General features: G+C 53.3%; 1 protein-coding gene across 6 annotated transcripts in view; it reads right to left on the reverse strand.

Annotated features, from left to right (window-relative positions):
* Positions 1-13,577, reverse strand: part of CD2H10orf71 (chromosome D2 C10orf71 homolog) — a 28,767-nt gene that overhangs the window by 11,725 nt on the left and 3,465 nt on the right. For 2 of the 6 annotated variants that reach the window (XM_030334962.1, XM_032595208.1), the window contains exon 2: positions 12,248-12,349. The exons of 2 other annotated variants lie outside the window; for them this stretch is intronic. The gene's annotated coding sequence lies outside the window, so the exon portion shown is untranslated. Of the gene's footprint in view, positions 1-3,693; positions 3,825-12,247; positions 12,350-13,577 lie in introns of all 6 variants that reach the window. 2 more of the 6 variants (XM_030334963.1, XM_030334965.2) reach the window with 1 other exon arrangement.

Raw genomic sequence — 13,577 nt, forward strand, 5'->3', positions numbered from 1 at the left:
TTTAATGTTTGTCTTTACTGATAACCTGGGCGCTTCTCTGTGGCTGTGTCCCTGTCTGGCTGGCTCTCCAGGCTACCCTCAGGGAGCATAGCGCACAGCGCAAGAAATATCTGGTAAATGAGCGAGCAAATCATTTTACCTCTGTCATATTATTCACACTGCTGACTGGCTCAGCAGGACTTGTTTTATGGGAAGTCAATTATAATTCGATTAATTCCAGAATTATCACAAATCTCAAATTAGTGAATTTGAATTCAAGTGGACTTAATTTACTTTTTGATTCCCAGCCCTAAAATATGTAAAGTCTGCCTGTGGTAAGAGGTGGGAACAGGTGGAAGAGCTGTCTTAGAGACGGCTCCCAGGCTGGCACGCTGGAAGGCGTCCATTTGCACCATGGCATATACCATTTAAGTTAGGATTGAGTTTCAGGTTAATCCAGGAGAAGTAAGAAGCAACTTCATGACCTCTCCATTTTCCCATTTGTCTTGTTAATTGCACTCAGGGCTCCAGTTGGGGGATGACTTTGATTCCCTCCGGAGGGCCAGCATCCAGTTAAATATTTGTTGAGTACATTAACTGGGGTGTTGTTTACGGTCACATCACAAATAGTCATTAACTGATACATTATCTAAATCGTGGGTGCCAGCAGATGACATGTTGGCCTCTGCCCTGTGTTGTACAGGCCATCCTGGAGAACACCCACAGCACTCTGTTTTCTGGTCCTCCCGACACTCCGCCTGCTGATGCCAGATGCTGGGAAAGCTGGCATCGGGTAGAGCGGGTTCTGCAAAGCATCAGGATGCACAAGGGGTTTGGGGTACCCCGGCAGGAAGTAGTGGACTAGACTTTCCTGTTCAGCCGCTGGGGTGGGGTAAAGGGGCTGGTGACACATCCATCTTGAAGACTTGCTTGGTGGGGGAACTGGGGGCATGTCTGCACCCCTGTGGCCTTCAGCCTGGGAGAGTTAACACTTGAGGATGTATTTTGTGTTTTCCTTATTGCCAGGGTCATCTTTTGGGGTCAGAATACCTATCAGACAAACCACATCTGAGTGTGCATCCTCACGAATCAGCTTTTTCTCCTGACGTGCAACGAAATGCCCTCTGCACAGTCATCACTAGGTTCTGTCTCTTCTGAAATGTTTTCTCGTGTGGTGCTGTTTTCTGTGCCACACTGCAGGATGCTGTCGAACCATCGTGCACTGGAGTATGCCGACTTCTGCAGATACAGTTTCCTCTCTTCTGGTCCCTTACAAATGCCTCTGCGCGACCCCAAAGGCCCTCTTGGTGGCAGAGCTGGGGCTCTCCCCATGCTCGCCTCTCTCCAGGCCTGCGGTGCACTGATGAAGGAGCAGTAGGCCCAGGTGGCTCTTGGCTTGGCTCCTTGGAGTCCTACCCTCGCTGCCGGCCATGTCTCTTTGTGTCCCCCGGCCACCGACTGCTGACTGCTTCCTCCTCAGCTCTCCTCTTCCTTGTAGAGTTTTTTGTTTTTTTTGTTTTTGTTTTTGTTTTTGTTTTTTTAACGGCTTTATTCCACTGTGTCTGCTGTAAATCCATCTTTCCAACAAGGTCTTGAGCTCCTTGGAGTGAGAGCCCCGACCTGCTTCGTCTTTGACTGAGAGGATCGCCGGTGCATGGTGGTCACTCGGCACTGTTTTCAGCTGCTGCAGCTGAACGCGCTTTCTGGCTCGTAAGGGTGTGAGGACCGAGGCTTGCTGCAAGTGTGTGGTGTGGTCGCAGGAGGGCCGAAAGCTCTGCCACCCCGCGGTCTCCTCGCCTCCCACCGGACTCCTGGCTGGAGCCCGCCCAGGCCTGAGACGACACGCAGCCCGACTTCTGCTGGTCTGTCCCAGGCAGTGTGGACAGGAAGTGGCTGGAGGAGGGGACTCATACCCCTCGCCCTCTGCACGCCCTTCTCCAGACGCCCTACATACCGCTACTCATCCCAGCCCCGCGGCTGAAGAAGTGTGACAGGCCCCCAGAACCGGGGCCCCGCTCGGAGGCCCCAGCTCCAGCACCAGAATCGTCCGGGTGGCTGTGTGCCATCGGCTTCGTTTCCGAGATGAGACCATTGGAGCCTCAGAGAGGTGAAGCGAATATTCCCTGCCACACGGCTGGTGAGAGACAGAGCTGGGCGTAGGACCCAGGCCTGTGTGTTCCTAGAGTCGGACACAGAAAGGGAGGGAGGAACTGCCAGTTTGTCATGGCTGGGTTGCCAGACTGAGCTGATTAAAAATACAGGACACCCAGGGAATTTGAATTCCAGGTAAACAACCGGCTTAGTTTGAACGCGTCCCGTGTAATCGTTGGGATACACTTTGTATCAGAGTTCTCCGTAAAATTAATCATCACATACTTAAGTTAAAAACACGTGTTCATTGTTTATCTGAAATTCAAATTTCATGGGACATCCTGTTTTTTATCTGGCAACCCGAGGTCCTCACGACTTTTGGAACCCAGAGCGGGTCACCCTCGGCGGAGGCCAACGCAGTGAGTCAATACAGGATGACTCATGTCTGCACGTCACCCTGCAGTTTGGGACACATGTGTTTGATTCCCATCATCTCTATGAGGTGGGGTGAGCGGGCCTGAACTGTCACCATTTTCTAGGTGGAGAAGGAAAGACACAGAGAGGTGCAAAACGTTGTTCGGTGTCACACAGCCTGTAAAGAAGAGAACCGAGGCTGGGATTCAGCTCAGGCTCACCATCACTCCGCGCCTCCTCCAGGAAGCAGTCTTGACCCTCTCTCTGGTCCCTGGGCTCGGGAGCAGATGGGCGTGTCTTGGGCTCGTGGGCTGCAGTTCAAGGGGGGATCGAGGGCCGGGATGGAGAAGAGGAGGGTTTTTGTTTCTCATCACCTCCTACGGATCTTCTCAGCTCCAGTTTTCGTGAGAACCACAGGAATGGACGTGCTGATTCAGCTGGTGAGTGGAGGTCCTCCCTGTCGGGGAAGGCAGATGGCAGGCAGGTTCGGGTGGGCCTTGCAGAGCCGGGAGGGATGCTCTCCAGCTGCTAAGAAGGCCGTTTCGTTCTCCTCTGGTTCCTGTCTTTGCACAGGAAGCCATTGGGGTTTGCTTTGCTGCTGGGTTTGACCACTTGCCTGTAGTGTGGTTTTTTTGAGCCCTGGCTCTTTGGGTGGATTTAATTACCTTAATTGAATGGTGTTTTCACTTCTCAGCAAAGCGGAAGCAGGAAGCTGGTGGAGATGACAAGGGTTGGCTTTATCACACCCAGAAGGCCCTAACAAATTGGAATTGATTCTTCTTGGTATTCTTTCTGGGTGGTTTTTTGAGATGTTGAGGTAGGCATGCCTTGAGGAGCAGTTCAGCGTAGCGAACACGACAGCCCCCTGTCTGTGTGTTCATGGGCCCTGTTCTAGTCTGTGAATGCACAGACGGCCCACAGGCAGCCTTCCCCACCCACCCCACACCAGGCCAGTGCCTTGCTCTGGACCCCTGCCCAGAGCCAAGCTCTTTGACCTCCCTGTGCCATTGCCAACAGCCCTCCCGCTTGGCAGTTTCCGAGAGAACGCCCTTGTCTACATCGTATATTTTACAAGGTGAACGAGGGTGGCAAAATCGACTTCCTCAGTTGGGGTCCTTCGGAAGGGGGAGCAGGGCACGTGCCTGTGTTCACTCATTCCTCACTAAAACCCATCATCCCGCGCTTTACAGGTGAGGGAACTGAGGCTACCTGGGTTACTCGCTGTGTCCTAGGGAGAGCTGGAGCTGGGATTGCGAATCTTTTCTTCAGGGCCTGCTTCCTGGCCCCATGATGATTCCTCCTCGGCTATCCCCAGTGCGATGATTGCTCTGTCCTTTTAACTTTTGGAAATTAGAAATTTCAAGGTCATTACATTGTGCCGGAAGAAAACATGGGTTCTCATAAAGCAAACTTGAAGGTCTTTCGTGCAATCATTCGCTTGACAACTATCCCCAGAGCCCTACTGTGTGCCACCCTGTTCTGGAGCTGGGGATACGGCGGTGGTAGGACTGACCTGGGCTCTGCCTTGTGGAACTCAGGTGAATCTCCAAGGACACGGGGCCACATATACCTCAGATTGCCTCAGATTGGCTTCCATTGGGCAGGGTCTCTCATGCATGGAAAATGCAGGTTTGATTTGCACACGGGTCATTGTGCATCTGGTTTGGCCATTTTGGTTCCTCTGGTCTGGAGTGAGCAGGGGAAGAGGGTGGGCCTACATCCTGGCCTGGTTGAATGGCCCCAGCCTAGGAACTAGACCTGGAAAAACAAAGGCTCTCAGACTGACCCCACTCTCTTGTGCCCTGGGAGAGGACAAGCCTGGCTTCCTCCAGCCCCAGGAATACAGTGTACAGGAGTGCACCAGGGGCCCCAACAGCAGCACTGGCCTGGCCTGTGTCTGAATCTTCCCTGAATCGCATCACATGTGCAAGGGGTTTCCAAGCCCTGCAACATGTAGGAGTCCAGGAATCGCAGGGAATGTGGCTAGAGGAACCAGCTTGGCCAGGCTCGTTGGACTCACAGAGCCAGTTGTGAGCAGGTGAGCACAGCTACTGTGGGCATTCTGCTGCCCTCAGGAGATAGCAAGGGAGGAGAGAGGCTTTCTCCCTGGAGCTCAGCTCAGTCTGAATCGCATTTCCTTCCTGGGTCACCAGTCTGCCGTGTCTGGACGGGACATTTCCTCAGGGGCCTCTGAGCATTACCCATGTCTGCAGCTAGAGGTCACGGGGCCTGGCATAAGGAAGGCCAGGCCTGGTCTAACTGAGTTCCCCACACGCCCAGTGGAGCTCCCAGTCGCAGGATAACGGGGCAGAAGCAAGATAGAGAGGCCAGGGGAGGAACGAGAGAGGTGGAAAGAGGGGCTGAGTTCAAAGACCCAGCAACTTGACCCTGCTGGCTCCTGTTTTGTTCCCTGGTTGTGTGACCGGGGGGCTGAGTAATGTTTAACAACTGGCTGTCCAGGGCAAAGTTCCTGCTTTGTAGCACCGGCTAATTTCAGTGGCTGACACCCAACTGCTGACCCAGTATTGTGGCAGTTGGTCTGACATACAGATAGTGGACCATCCCATGTACGGGGGCTCCGGGAGCCTCTGGATTCTTACTTTGATAAGGATCCTTGGGCAGGGGTCTCGCAGCCCTGTTTCTGACCATTTCTGGTGGCTGGCCACTGTCGGGGAACACTCCTTGGAGTTCCCAGTGGCCAGATGTGCTAGACTCAGCCAGAGCTGTTTTTGGACACCCCCTTCCACCAGCAAGGAGATCAGGCCTGGCATCGCTGGGCTTTGAGAAGTGGATCCACCAGGTGCTCTCGGCAGATGGCCTCAGTGGACAGACCAAACCCAAACTCCAGGGGCTATACTGACCATCAGGCCAGCGCAGGGCAGGAAGGGGGACACACAGCTCTTTCAGAAACACAGGGGCCACCAAAATGGTGGGTCCACCTGGGTCTTGTCCAGGCTCTGGTGCTCGTCTACATGCCCTGGGTATAACCTCGGCTAAATCACAGCAAGTCTTTGAGCCTCAGTTTTCTCATCTGTAAAATGGAGCCAATGTTATGCACCTGTGTATAAATAACGGGGGTTCTCAACCTTGGCACTATTTGCTGAAGTTCCCCGGGGCAGATTCGGCACTGGCTGAGAACTGCTGTTGTGGAATCAAGGAGAAAACATTAGCCCAGCCACTGGAACACCATTTGTTCATTCATTCATTCATCCATTCATTCATTCATACCTTCCACATCTCCAAGAACATCTTGCCCTGAATTCTGGAAACGGTAGGAACTAAAATGAGCTAGCTATCGAATAGGCAGTTCTAGACAGTAGAAAGAGCTGAAGGCCTGGTACCAGGGCAGGGTTGTTCTTGAGCAAGTCACTTAACTTCTACCTATTTGCAAAACAGGAATCATAAGAAACAAACCTGGCTCTGCCCACCCGCTTTGGGCTGCTCCCCACGCTGGAGAGAGCTGAGGAAAGAAAGGGTCCTGAAATTGGTCCCTGAGGCAGTCACTACCTGAGTCCCCAGGTGATTAGTGCCACCCGACTCCCCAGGTCCTGGGTCCTTCCCCGGCCAGGGGGACACCGCCCCAGGAAGAGGCCCAGTGAGCCCCAGCCACCACAGAACTGTGTTTTACCTTTTGGCCACTGGGCATGAAGGGAGCTATGTGCGTGCCTTTCTCCACATGTCTCCCAAGAGTGGAGGTTTTTGACACCTGCTTGTTTTTCACTCAACACAGAGTAGGAAATACACTTCCCTCGCAGCACAGAACCTGCTCAGAGACGTATACAGTTGACCTTTGAGCAACATGGGTCCACTTATACGTGGCTTTTTCCATAAATACAGTATAGTACCATACATGTGTTTTCTCTTCCTTATGCCTTTCTTAATAACATTTTCTTTTTTCTAGCTTCTTTTATTGTAATAATAGAGTACAGGCTATATATGTATTCGACTGCTTATATTATCAGTAGTTAAGTTCTGGGGGAGTCAAAATACACGGATTTTTGACTGCATGGGGTGGACATTGGTGCCCCTCACCGCCTCGTTATTCGAGGGCCAACTGGAGATCAAGGAAAATTCAGGAAGCAAAATTCACTCTGCTTATCTGTACTACTCTGATACCTTCTGTTCTATCCTTCTATTTAAAAGAAAACCTATTTGCAATTTGGTAAGTGATTTTTATACCCAATAATGAGTTCTGATCTGCAGTGTGTTTTATAAACTACTCTGGATCAGTAATTTCAGGCATTCCTGGTTAGGCTCAATTGTAGTGATGTTGGGCCTTCCTTTGGATGGAGAGGTGGGGAGCTGAGGCACTTGCCGTGCCTGGCAAGGTCTGCCCAGATGCATGTGGGGGAGGGGAGGAGACCATCTCAGGTGGTGGGTTTACAGGCCAGGCCTTGCCCTTGCTTCGGTGCTGTGTCCCCAGTCCCTGCACAGTGCCTGGGCCTTTGTCAAAGGAGCAAATGAATCAATGAATAAGAGACATCCCCCTGTACTAAGTGCCTGGCATAGGACAAGTACTTCATATACCCCAATATTATTGACTAATGTTTATTATTGTGTAATTAATATTTGCAACAACCTTGAAAAGCGGCAACTACTCTTGTTCCTTACAGAGGAGGAACCTGGAGTCTAGAGGGGTTTACTGCCTGAGGGTGTGGGGTTTGAACCCAAGGCTGCTGGGAAGGAGGGGGTGCCTACAACCGGCATTTAAAGGGGTTCCTCCAGGAGCTTCTGAAATGCCTCATGGAGGCTGAGGAGTTCTGCTCAGGACCATCCCACCCCTGGCCACCCGCAGCCCCCACTCTCCTGGTTCTTGCCCTCAGGTCTCCTAGGAGCTCATCTCACGACCTTGGGTCACAGGATGTCCTATTGCCAGCACCCCATCACACCTGAGATTCTGTGTATGGTGCAAAGGCTGTGAAAGCCTGCCGTGCCCCTTACTGGCAAGCGTGGCTCTCTTGTTATGAGCTGTGGAGTCAGGCACACCAATAACCTGATTATACCCAATAACCTGAACTCCACCTTGGGGAGCCTTGTCCAGAGAGGAGGCCCCTTCAGCGGCTCCCAGAGAAAAAAACACTTGGATTCGTTGGGAGGAGGGTGTCCCTCGGCACCCATCCTGTCTCCAGCCCCTGGGAAGAGAACCAGGAAATTTGGGAGAGGGCACCCCATGAAAGCATCCCTGGAGCGTTCCAGGTTTGGTCAGGAGAGGAGGTTCTGGGCAGGGCACCCAGACCATGGGGTCAGGGGTGCTGCAGCGTTCACCCATCTGTAAATCGGAGTCATGGGGCTGGGTGGCAGAGGCAGAGAAGCAGAGCTGGGAGAGCCTTCTGTGAGCATCAGCACCCTGCTGGACAGTTCCAGGTGTCTGCCCCATTTATGCAGCTCCTGCTACCCACCACACACTTGGTATCCGCGGTCTTGCTCAGTGGTCACAACCAGAGGCAAGCTAGGCAGGGTTCATGCCAAAGGAATCTGAGGTGGGAAAATTGAGGGTCAGAGAGGTTGAGGAACTTGCTCAAGGTCACACAGCGAGAGAGCACCAGAGTTGGGATTCAGACTCAGGTGTCTGTGCTACATGACTCTGCCCTTCCTATGCAGCCAAGGCAGAGAGAGTCTTTGGGTTTCTGGGGGCCTCCATCTGCCATGGTGTCCATGCAGGGTGGGGAGTGGCAGCAAGCTTCTCTCTTAGCACCTTCTCTTCTACCTTCTATGGCCCTCGTCTTCCCATCAGGGAGCATCTGCTTTGGCAAAACTAGACCTGGCTGTCCTTCAGGGAGCATACTGGAGGGTGCCATATTCCCTGTCCCTGCACAGCCAGGAAGGCATGACTTTATGGGATCGGGGAGGGGCCTTGCCTGGAGAATCAGGAAGTCTTAAACCCAGGAATTCCTAAACCCCTAAACCCCATGCGCGCGCACACACACACACGTATACACACACACACCAGAGCCTGGCTGTCCCTGGCCTTCTCGCTTCCTGCTGGAGGTTGGAAGTAGATGGCAGATGCCTGTTTGGTAGATGACAGCTGTCCTTTCTCCCAGGGGCGTGGCAGTGGAGAGCCCAGCTCCTCCAGTGAAGGAGAGACAACTTCCTTGCCATGAGGGACTGACAACCACCCCGCCTTCTTCATGGAATCCTTCATGGGATGCTTTACAGTGGCAAGAAAAAGAATTCAGATGTGGCCACCCAGGTTATCCTTCTAAACATGAACCCTGAAGAATGTTCTTCAGACAAAGTTATTTAAAACCACAGCTCCAGTCGATGTGAAAAGATCAGCTTCTTGGAGCATTTCCTACCATGTTTGAGAACAACGTGGGGACCTTGTCCCCTTTCCTTCCCTAAGGCAGGGGTCCTTCTCAGGGCCCCAGAAGGCTTGTTGGAGTGCTGGGCCCCACCCGGGAGATGTCGACTTGGGAGGTGGGGGTGGCGGTGGGGCACTGGGGATGCTGGTGCTGCTGGTCTTGGGACCACACTAGGGGCACCGCTGCCCTAAGCTGGAGGCTGTGCCCCTTTCTGGGAGGTTGTGTTGATAAGTCATAGCTCTTGGGCCACTTGGGCCACATGGGTGTCAACCCCTGAGGTTTGGACTGCGTATGCCTCGCTCTAGGCCCGGCTCTGGGGAGGCTGTGCCTGTGTGGGGTGCAGAGATGAATCAGAAACACTGCCCTCCTCAAGGGACCATCCCCTGTGAGGGGAGAGCAGGCAGAGGTGAGTGTGAGCTGCCCGTCCAGGAGGTGGAAGGAAAGAGGTCTCACCAGGCGGGGCTTGCATGCAGGCAGCCGCGAGAAAGCTTTGGCTGCCAGTGTGTGTGTGTGTGTGTGTGTGTGTGTGTGTGAGCACCCACCCGGGTCCCGCCTGGGCACACAGCAGAGGGTGGTGGAAAGTGCCCGAGATTGAGAGTCAGACCAGGGCTCCCCTTTCCTAGTCCTGTGTGACCTTGACAAGTTACCTCTCCTCTCTGAGCCTCCGATCCTTCATCCGCAACAATAGCTACCTCACTGGGTGGTTGTGAAGGGCGGGGGTGAAAACATATCAGGAGGCCCGAGGACACTTACGCAGCATAAGGACTCAATACATGGAAGCTACCGCCACTGAGATCTTGGGCTTTTGAAAGCGCAGAGAAGGAATCCCCTATCTACCACTGTGTAACACCCGCCAACAGGATTGCCGAGTGCGTTAAATGAACACGTGTGTGTAAAGCACATAGTAGGTGCTCACTAAATGCCAGCTGGCATCATTTCTAATCTCCAGAGGGGGGCAGTATAACATAATGGGAAGGGCAGACACTGATGCCAGGCCCCCTTGGACATGGCTCCTGGTTATGGCAGCTGTGAGTGGCCCTCCGCAAATAATAAACCCTGTTTGTGCCTCAGTTTCCTCATTTGTAAAATGAAACTAACAGTAGTACTTGCCTCATGGGGTCGTTGTGAGGACCCAGTGAATTCATGTCTGTGAGGTGGCTGGCAGCTAGGAACGATCTGTAAATGTCGCTGTCACCCCCACCACGCATCCTGCCTAACCTAGGGCCGGGACATGGTGGTCACTAGGACAACATTGCCTTTGCCCAACGTAAAAGGGAGAGAGAAGCAAGGCAGTGACTGACCAGCGCGCCCAGGGAGCTTCCCTGTCCTGGGATTCACCCCCAGGTGTGCTCTCTCTGCCTGGTTTCTCTGCCTTAGTAGACCACTCCGCTCCCTCACTCTTAGACTGGATCTTGGCTGACCTTGCACAGCATTGGCGCTTGTAGGGTGTTCCCCTTAAACAGCGCGTCTGCAGCTCCTGGGCAGGCCCCCAAAGCAATTTGGGGAAACCTTCCACGCTCAATGACAATTTGGACTCCCGCCCTTCCCCTTGAGATTTAAATTAAGATGAGGTAAATTTACAGTAGGTAAAATCAAGTAAAGTTTTAACTTCCTTTCTCCCCCTCGGGAGGGGCTGGTGGGGAAGAGCAGGGCGTCCTGGCTGATGATGGTGTGCACGGAGTGGTCCAGATGCTGCCCACGTTGCCGTGTGGGTGGGAACATCACTTCCCTCTGGGCCTGAGCCTCCACCCCACGTGCTAAAAGGTTCACAGACCCAGGACACAATTTGGTATGAGAGGGAAGGTAATAATGACGTGTGAATGTCCAGTGGTCACTGTGAGGATGGGTCAGTCCTCCATGGTGCCAGCTGCTCTACAGCTGAGCAATGAACATGAATCAGCTGAGCCCTGATTCATTGGGGTTTCTCTTTCGTGACCTCTGGAAGGAAAAGATCCAAGTTGCAGTTTAAGCAGGAGAGAAACAAATTGACAAAGAGGGCAGTTGCGGAAACAGTCGTCATATTTATTGTGTGCCTGGTACTTTTCATATGTTTGCTCAGTTAATGCACGAAGGAGCCTTTGAGATGGGTTCCCATTGGTTGGTAGTCCCATTTTACAGAGGAGGAAGTTGAGGCCCAGGGGCTTGCTAAGAAAGGTGGAGCCAGACTGAATCTAGATTTGCCCCACCCCAAAGCCCCTGCTGAGCACCTCCAGCAGGGCTGCTCGGAGTAGCAGGGAACTTCTGAGGCTCTAAGGGAGGAGCCTGTCTGGGCTGCAGGGCTTCTCTGGGGAAGGTTTTGACTCTGGTAAGCGGACTGGCCTCCTCATAAAGACTCATTTGGGTGTGGAAAAGACATGGGCTTTGGACTCGGGTCCCAGGTTTGCATCTCAGCACCTTATTAGCTGTGCATCCTGGGACAAGTTACTGAGCCTCTCTAAGCTTTGCAAAGGGGATCCTGAAACCTACCATACTTGGGCGACCTTGGCAGTAAAACCCGGACAATCTTTGTAAGTGCTTTGCACGTGGGAGGAAGGCAGCCAGGGATGAAAATGGTGGGCGCCCAGGGAGAGAAGTCGTTCACAGCTGGCGGGTTTAGCCCAGCGGGTTTGAATTCTGACCCCTTGACCTCCGCGGCCTTTAGGCTTGATCTGCCTCAGAGAAGGGCCGACAGGGCCGGGTGAGGGACCAGCTAGTGGTCCTGCATGTGGCCAGGCTGCCCCAGGAGATGGCAGACCAAGGGGAGGCTCCAGCATGACCTGGCTGTCGTAGGCGGGGCTCGGGGGCACGAGGCCTGAAACGAGCCTCCACAGTCAGCAGGGAGTGCGGAAAGCACTGGGCCACTCAAGCAAATCTCGGTTTCCTCTCCGCCTTGCCTTCCGTCAGCTTCAGGTGAAGGCTTGCAATCCCTCCGTTAGCTCAGCCTTGTAGCCTTGCGTAAGCTCAAGCCCATCCTGGAAGGGGCTCCTGAGGGACAGAAGGGGCCAACTGAGGCAGGCACCAGCATCCAGGCTGTGGAGCCCCGGGGCTCTTGCAGGCATCTCTGTGGGATTTGGAAGCTCTTTTAGGCCCTAGGCGCCTGCACTGTGCTCATCCTCTCTGGGCCAGAGCCTTCAGGGACGACCACGCAGAGAACAGAGGACACAGGGAAGGTGTCCTCACTTTCACGTGCCGTGGTCCAGAAAGGTCCCTTGTCCTTTCCTCTAGGTCTGTCTGTCAAGTCCTGGGGAGAAAGCCACATTGGTTGACCCTCTTGCTGTCAGATTCCCAAACATTCTGACTGCCGTCAAGCTCTCCAAGGCTGACGGATGCAGGCTTGGAAAGGAATGCACTGGGCACCAAGCGGTCTTCTGTCTCCCACCTGAGAACCGAGGTCAGCCGACAACTGCTTTGCCTCCACCTTGAACAGGAGACGTGCAGCCCCCTCCAGGGAACGCGCCCTAATGATACCGATGACTTACGTTGGGGGTGACACATCTCAGCGGTGCTCCACGTTCTCCACGTACCTTGACGGATCCCCTGTCCTCTCCCCCTCCATCTGTCCTCACTAGCTTGTGCAACCCCTGGGAACCAAGTAGAAATGAAGAGGTATTTGGGGTCCTCTCGACCCACTGAATGAAACACACAATCGAGTTGTAGGGTTACAGATTGGCTGGCTTCGGTGAAATGTGGTTTAAACCCTCAAATGGAAATAAAACCAAGACCCTCTGTAGCCTGTTGGGAAATGTCAGCTCTGATGTCTCCGTGAGGGCCACCTTTCTCTTGAAGCCCTTTGCATCTCTCCAGCAACCCTGCGCAGACGGAGTGAAATCCCAAGAGCCAGTGAGGAAGATGGCCCAGCCCTGTCTCCACTGGCTGGCAGGTTTCAGCTACTGAGATTTCTGGCATAGGCTGGAGGAAAAGGGCTATTTCCAGACTCTGGGTTTCCCCTTTCTGTAAGGGTCTCTAAGGCTTCTTTAGGGTCAGGAACAAAGAAGCAGAAGATGCCAAGACACTTGCCTGCACACTTGGCGAAAAGACACCGAGGTGGGTGCATTCACCTTCTGAGGACTGGTAGCCTTCTGTAGCCTTCCCTGCCTCCTTCCCACACCCTCTCTCCCCAGTTTTCCAGGGGATCCAAGCCCCTGTTTCCAGGACCCAACATCCCACCAGCCCTCTTCCTCCCAGTAGACACAGTTGCTCCCATCCCAACTGGCTTCTGGTCACCAAACAGCAGGCACGATTGTTCTCCTCCCAAAGACCCAGGGGCAGAAACACGCTGGACTCGGGTCACCCGGAGGTGTCTATTTATAAACCATCCTGATAAGCACAATCTGCCCTGCTCAGCCCAGGCCACACTCCACAGCAAAGCTAACCTCCCAATGGTAAACTGAACATTTTCTTTACCAGCCAGACTGGAAAAACCAGCCCTGAGGAGGGGCTGGGGCTCCAGAGCTGGCCACTGGTCCTGAAGGGTCGGTCCAGCTTACAGGCTGTTTTAACAGCTGGAAATTTCCCTCCTTCTTTTTTTGGTGTGGGTACCAGATCAGCCCATCTCAGGAGTGTTCTCATACAGCAGGGGTCAGCAAACTTTTTCTGTAAAGGGCTGCATAGTAAATGTTTTCCTCGTTGCTGGCCATATGGCCTCAGCCTTGGTAGCCATGGGCAAAATGGAAATGAACAAGTGTGGCTGTGTGCCAATAAAACTTTATTTACAAACCAGGTGTCTGGCCCACAGCCGTGGTTTACCAACCACTGTTGTAGAGGAAGCTGGAATGCTGGCAAATTAAATGTGTGTTTAATCTACTTTCC

This window comes from Lynx canadensis, chromosome D2 (assembly GCF_007474595.2).
Source record: "Lynx canadensis isolate LIC74 chromosome D2, mLynCan4.pri.v2, whole genome shotgun sequence".
Taxonomy (NCBI): domain Eukaryota; kingdom Metazoa; phylum Chordata; class Mammalia; order Carnivora; family Felidae; genus Lynx; species Lynx canadensis.